This window comes from Coenobita brevimanus, chromosome 88 (assembly GCF_032717465.1).
Source record: "Coenobita brevimanus isolate Jiangsu-jjx chromosome 88, ASM3271746v2, whole genome shotgun sequence".
NCBI classification, from domain to species: Eukaryota; Metazoa; Arthropoda; class Malacostraca; order Decapoda; family Coenobitidae; genus Coenobita; species Coenobita brevimanus.
The window spans coordinates 5,151,404-5,160,798 of NC_137041.1; positions in this window are offsets into that span (position 1 = coordinate 5,151,404).

The window sequence follows — 9,395 nt, forward strand, 5'->3', positions numbered from 1 at the left end:
AGAGAGAGAGAGAGAGAGAGAGAGAGAGAGAGAGAGAGAGAGAGAGAGAGAGAGAGCTGGGAGGGGAAGTAAAGAAAGGCGATGTAAGCGAGGAGACATGGAGAGAAAGAGAAGAGGAGAAATTCGATAAGTGGGAGAGGAAGGAGAGAGAAAATGGATGGTATTAAAAGAAAGAGAGAGAGAGAGAGAGAGGGACATTAGGAGGGATGAAAGGAAGGAAGAAGAAGAAAGGAGGAGAAGGGGAGAAGGAAGGAGGGAGGGTAAGGATGAAAGAAGTGAGGGAGAGGGAGGGATGATCAAGGAAGGAGGGAGGAAAGCGAAGGAGGGGGAAGCTGGGGGAGGGGAAAGGCAGGGAGGGGAGAGGTGAAGGGGAAGGAGGGGGGAGGGAGAGAGGAAAGGGGAAGGAGTGGAGGGAGAGAGGAAAAGGGAAAGAGGGGGAGGGGGAGAGCAAAGGGGAAGGAGGGGAAGGGAGAGAGGAAATGGGAAGGAGGGGGAGAGAGAGAGGAAAGGGGGAGGAGGGGGAGGGAGAGAGGAAAGGGGGAGGAGGGGGAGGGAGAGAGGAAAGGGGAAGGAGGCAGGGGAGAGGTGGAAGGAGAGAGACGAAGGAGTGGGGGATGAGGAAGGAGGGAGGGAAGTAGAGGGTGGGGGGAAGAGGGACCTTGGGGGAACGCCCGTTGGTGGAAATAATAAGCACCGGCCACCCGCACTTAGGTCCTTGTGTCCCGGAACGCTGTGTACTGGATAACATGGACTTACCGTAACTTACCTGCCGCGGGATGGACACCTGTAATGCGTACTTATTTTCATTTAATTTGGCTTCTTTTTGTAGCTTATTGCACTTACTGGACCTGATTGCTAGAATGTACGTATTTATGTATGTATGTAGTTACCTGGACTGGAGAGGAAGAGAGAAAGAGGGAGAGAGAGAGAGATCACCGTGGGCGTGGGAGTCCAGCGATGATACCGAGTCCTAGTCCTACCGATACATGCGTGACTGCCATACCAATGACAGCGATGAAGATAAAGGCCGACAGTTTTGTTTCTCTTCTGTCTATGGTAATGATCATCAAAACAAAATAGGACGCCAAAAGGAAGCGTTTGTGGCCTAAGTGGTTTGCAAGAAGGGTGAGTGAAAGCATTTACGACAAGCTATTCAAAAAGCCTAGCCTGGAGGACCCATTAACCCTGAGGAAGTGCATATGACTCAGCAAACACCATTATCATCTGTCGAGTTTTGTGTCTTGTATTACTGAAAATCCGGATACCAACTTGAGGAATTCTGTGACTGCTGTAGAGTAGTGGGTTTCTCCGTAAACAAAAGCTACTCTGATAAACATGCAGTGTATACTACCTATATGCTGTTAATGGTATTTGCATATTTTTTTTTATAGCTATACTGAGAGTCAATGAAAACGCACCAGTAGGTTAACTGTGGTATATTGTGTGTAAAGGTCGGCAGATCTATTTGTAGCTCCAATAGTGAGTCCATCAAAATCTCCGACAAGTTTTCAACAGAATATAAGCACAAGAAATTAATTACATAAACATTCATCAATGCGTTTGAAATTTGACCCCTAGACAGATTATTCCACATCACGCATGTCAGTCAGTGCGGGATGTGGCCACCAATTGTAGCCATGCACGATGTAATTCTGCTCCTCATACTGGACACCAGATATGTACTGTGTACTGTGTAAGCCTCCCCCACTCCTCTTGCACTGCATGGATCAGTTGTCGTCTGTTTTGTGGTTTGGGATCACGCGATGATCGGTCCCCCTCAGGGTAGTCCCTCACTTGTTCAGTTGGGTATTAATAAGGTGAGAAAGTAGGACATGGCAGTTTGTTGACATTTTCAGCCTTCAGAAACTCACTTGCTTCTGGAGCAGCATGTGGACGAACGTTTCAACGTTGTGACACGCGGATGGTTGCATAGAAACGGGATCACAAGGGGCCTGAGAAGTTTGTGGACGTATCCTTGAGGCGTCAGGTTGCCTTCGATGATTACCCTGGGTGTTTTGTAGACGGCTGAAATTCTTCCCCATGTCATCATACCGGGTCCACCTAAGCGATTAGTCTGTCTCACACGGCAGGTGGCATAACGTTCATTACGTTGCCTGCAAACACAAACACGTCCTTCAGAGCGATCCACAAAAAACGACATTCATCTGCATAGAGAACGGCATTCCACTGTCTTCTGGTTCAGCGTTCATGTTGGCTACACCACTGTAGTCTGTTCCAATGACGAGCGGGTGAGAGATCCTGACCCCTTACTGGTCTACGTGCTTTTAGGTCAAACGACCCGAGTCGCCACTATACGATGGACCTGTTTATCGGATGGTTATGTCGACCAGGAGTCTCATGTGCTGTTTGTGCCGCCGACTGAAGTCTGTCCCGGGGATGCAGCATCGGGATGTGGTGATCATGACGTTCCGTTAAGACATGTACTCTTCCAGGACCCTGTCGGTCGTCGAGTAAGCTTGTTCCATGATGCCTGTGAATGAGCCTGACAGCCGTTGAACGATGACAGTTTATTCGACGAACTACCTCACGTTTCGCCATGCCACCCCCCAGCATCCCTGAGGCACAGTGACGTTCAAGGCATAAGAAACGTGGCATGGTGGCAGTCTTTCAAGAATTAGCACAACGTATTCCACTTACACATGACCTAAGCTCGTCCTAGACGTAAAACAACCACGTGTTCCATTTTCACCAGTAGGCAATGAGTGGAATGGGTTGAATTGATTCATCTTATCCCCGAGACATTGGTTCGTGAGCAGAGAGCATCTTTGTGTTCAGATTAGTGTTGTAAGAGTCCATGATCATACCAAAGCAGATCAGTGTTCGGTGCAAGCAACGGTACATGAACTGTGGGAAATATATTAGGTGATGTGTATATAGGAACAAAATATAACGCATTTGTGCATAAAATGGAGCACATATTGTGCAGTGAAGTATATTAGCATGCTTTTGGCCTCGACTGATGGCTGCATTTTTCCTTGTAAAGACGAACACAATCGCTTTGAGATTTTTCCGAAATAATTGGCCAGAAAGCCAAGGATTGATCATATACTGAATGAAATAGCAATTCGGGAAGCAGGAACTACACGTAAACGTCCTTGTGTGGCCATGACTTTAATCTAGACCTGTTGTTACGACTCAGCAATCACGCCGGAAAGATGGCAATTTGAGGCCTAGCAGAGAGTGTAGTTACTGTGAGGTATTGTTAAGGCAGGGTGACTTGGTTTGTGTGCAGGTCAACTTAGTAGGCCTTGCATCATGCCCTCATTTATACGTCATTTCTGCATTCCAGCGTTCATAATTCCTTATGTTATTTACAGATGGGATGGAGAGATGGAGTGGAGAGGTATATGAGAGAGGGAGGTGTGAGCTGGGAGAAGGGCAATGAAATGGCGGGGGACAGGGCGACGTAGAGGCGTTTGTTTGTGGCCACTCCTTACAGGATTAAGGCATCTGGCAATAAATATATAGATAAATAGATGTTCATATTAACAAAATTGATAATAATAAACGTAATCCAAGAAAATATCATCCCCTTCACTCCCAGGGCGCATTTTTTCCATCGTTGTTACTACCACTAGACGATTTTATTCAGGTTATTGGAGACGTTTGGCATTGAGGGAGTTGGTGAAGGTTGTATCGAAGACCTCCAGTTCAGAAGGAAGAATAGGTCATTGGAACGAAGGTTTAAGGTGATATATGCAAAATACTTCGTTGAGAATGAGGTGCTGAAAAGTCTCGATGCCGAGGAGAATGTTATAACTTTTGAGGCATACTGTATAAGAAAGATTTAGTGGGATAGTGTTATATATACCGTAACTTTATAAGGTTACATAAGGTATAGTCAGACAGTTACAGTGATTATACAGACCCTGAGTTGTAATTTGGTGCCGATACAGTGCTATGTCTAAAAGCACAGTGAGGAACAGAGGTATAATGAGCTACAAAGACATAGAGGAGTTTATAGAGTTACAGTACAGAGATTTACAGTGAAATACAGAGACATAGATGAATTTATAGAGTTACAGTGAAGTACAGAGATTTACAGTGAGGTACAGGGGCATACATAGAGCACACAGACGTAGTGTGGGTGTGGCTGAGAGAATATAAAATTGCCTACACAAGGAATATGAGTCAACAGGAACCAAAGGAGAAAACGAATGGCAGGAATTGTATTGTGTGTGTGTGTGTGTGTGTGTGTGTGTGTGTGTGTGTGTGTGTGTGTGTGTGTGTGTTTGTGTGTGTGTGTGTGATTTACCTGTATGTATGTTTATCAATCTAACGTGTATTTTCTTTTTGTCTATTTTTTTTTTTTTTTTTTTAAGATTCTATGTGTGCGTCTGTTTGTATATTTTTGTCTGTCTTCTATCCCCCTTCTAACCCTCCCCTCCTCCCCCTCTCTTCTATTCCTTCCTCCCTTTCCCTCCCCCTCCCCGTCCTCCTCTCCTCCCTCCTCCGACCCTCTCCCATAACCTCTCTCTCCAAACATAAGTCTCCCCCTTCCCTCCCCTCTGTTCTTTCACCTCTCTCCCTCCCCTCCCTCTGCCCCTTCCTACCTGCTCCTTCCCCCTTCTCCCCCTCCCTGGCCTTTGATCTCTCCCCCTCTCCCCCTGCCGCTCCCTCCCACTACCTCCCATTCTAGTCCTCCCAACCCCTTCCACATACTTCTTTCCCCTCGACCCCCATCCCTCCCCCTCTCCCTGTCCTCCCTCCATGCCTTTCTTTACCATCATTGTCTTGTATTTGACAGCCTCGAAAGGGCCGAATTGCTAGCTGACCGTAGTTTTCGTAACGCCTTTTCCTCAGCGATTTATTTTGCACATGACACCTTAATATTCACCTTGTGTATTTGTGACGCAAACGATGTCGACGTTACACATACATAATACTCGTATGCATAAGAAGGTAAGGTGTAAGATGGAAAATGAATTGGTAAAGAGGAGGCACTATAATTCCCTGTATACTATACAGAATGCGGCCCATGTACAGTCTGTGTGGGCCAAAAAGCGAGATGTGTATGTGTGGCTGTCTTTTGTATTGTTTTTGTTTTTTCTTAGAAGGAACGGTTTGCGGGCTCCTGGCCTTTGGTTCTTTCTTTCTTGCATAAAAAAAAAAAGTGGCACAAGACGGCCATGGTGGAAATGTTAGAGAGGCAGCTCATTCTTTTCTGTTAGTACCGGTATACCGTTTTCTTTGAAACCATGAACTCCAAAGACAACGGCAAGTTGTTGGATAACCAAGGTAAAGCACGAATCGTGTTGTACTGAATGAAGGTCTGGTAGAATTTAAAAAAAAGAAAATCTATGGCCGTGCATAAAGTCCCTGTCTGGGACTCCAAAGGGACCGCTTCCCCTTGGTGGCCTGTCCCCGGGGGCCCCACCCTGCTTAAAACCCGGCCCGAGCTAAGGTTTCAGAATACCCTGAGAGAGTGTCGATTCAGAGGCCACATCTTACTGAACTGAGGGTGACAAACACCAAGGCCATGATTAAAAATGTCCGTGCATAATTTTTTTGGTCTGTACACTCGGGGGCCGCCCCCCACCACTACCACCATGTGTGGGACGGACCTCCGGGGTCCCACCCTGCTCAAATCCTGACCCCAAAGAAAGTCTGTCTCTGTGCAAACTTTCGTGTTCGCGGTAAAAAACTATGTCCAAACCTAATGACTTGCCTAGAACCCTACACCTGCCCCCTTCCCATGCTGGGTGGTGCAAGGGGCCAGAACCATGGCCCGGATGGACGTCAGCCAGTGCTCAAAATTCGATGCCACGAATTACCGAATCGGTTGGCATTTACCGATTCGGCACTTTTAATCGCAAAAATATAATTTATATCGCCTTATAGGTTCATGCACACCAAATTATCTGAAATCCGGTCAAAAAATGTTTGATTAAACTATTAATAAAAAATCAGAAGTCAGCGAAAACGCTGTAAAGTTAGCGGGTATTTCCCATTTGTAATGCCAGCACGCCTAGACAGACTTCTGTTTTTCATGAATATTGATTTATAGTGCAAACAGATGTATTTGGATGTTAAATCAGTATTTATGCAAACTACAGGTAACCTCATTGTTATTACCATATTATTGCTGTCGCTACATTTTTACATTCAACCTGAAGGAAACTTGCAGTGAAGGGGTTAGAAAGTCTCCACCGTCCTTTTCAATACGATGACGTCTTTTTCTCACTATACAGAGTGGATTTCTCGCTACACAGAGTGGATAAGACATGGCATTTCTTCATTAATGAAATTCTCTACCATAAATAACACATTTCATCACCTTCCAAGTTCCGTACACAAGCCTCGCCCCATTTATAGCCCGCCCGTGTGTGTGTGTGTGTGTGTGTGTGTGTGTGTGTGTGTGTGTGTGTGTGTGTGTGTGTGTTGTTATTTGGGAGTTGGGTGACTCAGCATGACGTCACAACATCGCGCTTTTTCTCTATGGCTCACGCTTCACTCTCTTCCCTTACAGTGTCAAAAATTCTCCTACAGTGCCACAACTGAATCCGTATGAGAGAGAGAGAGAGAGAGAGAGAGAGAGAGGTACAAGGATGAGTTAAGAAATACAGTACGGTAATAATATCGATTGTGTTAGTATTAATAGTAGTTGGTGAGATAAAATCAAGGCTGAACTGGGGACATAACATCTTCCAGTGAGCAGATGTTATTACAAGAAGCACATATATAGGTTACTGATAAAAAGGTATGTTTACTTGATTTTATAGATGAGACACGTGAGTATATAGATGATGGTGGTGGAATCCTTAGGGAACGTCTTAGGCCATCTTGATACCCCCACCAACGACGTTATAGATTTGGCTTGGTTTGTCTGCCTGTCTGTCTGTTTGCAGCGTTATGAAAAACTACTTGAAGGAATTGCACCAGATTTGGGGTAAAGATTGAGGACCATTTAAGAAGCAAGTGATTAAATATTGAACGAAAAATGTCAGAGGCCAAGGTCAAAAGAGGAGATGATGCTACCTTGCTGGAGGTATACACTCTCTGAAAGCTCTTGCTAACGCCGAGATCACGAAGGGAAAGACAAACCCGATCGCCAAGGGAAAGACAAACCCGATCGCTAAGGGAAAGACAAACCCGATCGCCAAGGGAAAGACAAACCCGATCGCTAAGGGAAAGACAAACCCGATCGCCAAGGGAGAGACAAACCCGATCGCTAAGGGAAAGACAAACCCGATCGCCAAGGGAGAGACAAACCCGATCGCTAAGGGAAAGACAAACCCGATCGCCAAGGGAGAGACAAACCCGATCGCTAAGGGAAAGACAAACCCGATCGCCAAGGGAAAGACAAAATCCGCAATCTCTGAGTGTCATTTAAAAGATGCCTCTCATTATCGTCTCTGATTAGTCTGCATCCCACATAACAGAGTGTAGTCACGTGCGATACAGAGAAACGAGGCTTGGTTAATCTTCACCAGGTTCTTCACAAATTGAGACAAAAAAGAAAAAATAAGGTGACTTGCCTACCCCTTCACACCCTCAGTTATACAGCCTTCATTATCGGCATCTGTGGCTGGTAGAAGGAGGGAGTGTTGTTGTGTTGCGGAAGAAGATTTGTTAAGATAAATGAATTTAATAAGAAATGCCTTTTTTTCAGTCAGTGTAATCTGGTGTATATTAATATTTGTTTGAACATTACATTTTAGGATATCCCCATTTTAAGCATATACTGAGAATCACAATATGTAATCCTTCAATGAATGAATAACTTTTTTGTCATTCTATTATTCTCAGTGAACACTAACACTGACACCCTCTTCAGATGGAGCTTGCAGCTCACACGCTGCTTTATCTTCGGCGTTATGATACGGACATGCTAATGATTCCCGCACGTCACTGTTTATGACAACTTTCAGAGTGGCTTGATCATTTTTGGCATAATATAATTGTAGTACCATTGTCACTGATAATACTGTATTATACCGGTACCACACAACATACCGGATAAGGCTACACGGCAATGGAAGCGACAGTAACGAATATCATGATGACAGTTTATGCTTTAGTTAGAGCAATTTTAATATCCTCAGAATTGATTACAATTTCTCTTGTTAAGTTATGACCAAACCTACATAGTTTTTATATACACTGACTTACTGCCAACAAATTAGATGTCATGACTATGGTTACTTGAAACAAAGTTCTTAGCTCTGTGACATACTCGTCCTTATCGTCAGTATTCATATATCAAGGGATAGTTAAACAATAAACCTAACCACGTAAAGAAGAGTAAGTTAAAAATACCATTCAAGACAGGAGTGTGAGACACCTGCATAATGTTCCATGGAGAACGTGTCTTTGTTGGATCGAGCATGGAGGAGAAACGTATAGTACAAAAATACAGATGAACAAGATACAGTAATTAATAGTAGAGAAAAAGGGTAAACAGCACTTAATTGTTGCAGACTGATTAAAAAAAAGTACAAGGCAGTCGAGGAGAGACTGAGCATCTTAAAAATAAATTGGTATAGAAATTAAGATAAAAAGACTTTCAAATTTGACGAGCATTGTTACTGCGGGCTCATGGCCTTTGGTTCCTTCTTCCTCACATAAAAAAAAAAAAAAATATTGATGATGATACGAGATCCTCTTACTCACAGGCGCATCTGCTGCTTAGAACATCTTAAACAGTGAAAAACTTACTAATTATATTGTAAAAGAGAAAATATTTATCAAGCCAATAAGTAGTGGGTAAAAGATGTGAAAAACTCATCTTTAATGTCTTTTTGGAAGCTTCATAATAAGCGTATTTTGTATATTATTATGGCTGATTGTACGTGGTTTTATTCAGCTCACAAGAAATTTTTTAAGCGCAGGGCTAAGATACACCCATCAGTAACCCCTTCACTACCAAAGCTATGTGTCGAGTATAATGTGCGGGACGTAACAAGAACAAAAAATACATCATCAGACTGAAGGGATTGCAAAATCGATCGTACGCTTTTGTGGTATTGGTTGGTTGAAATATGAGTAATTCTGGTTTTTCAGGAATGACTCTTTTTAGTTGGAGATTTTTTTTCCGCTTATTCAGCCATCATCATCATCATTATTATTATTAACATCATTATCATCATCGTCATCCTTATTATTATCATCATCATCATCATCATCATCATCATCATATCAGTTTCCCCGTCTAGTTAATGACGTGAAACTACCACACTTCCCCCCAAAACACCTGCACTTGTGTCTCCTAGTTCAGACCTACAGTATCATGCAGTCCACGTATTTCTTTATCATTTATGAGAGACACACGTTAAATATCGGAAATGTTAGAGCTGGCCTGTGTTTTAGTAAGTTTGATTTAGAAGATCCATTCACTCGTTGATCCTGATTTGGTATATTGATATTTGTTTAGT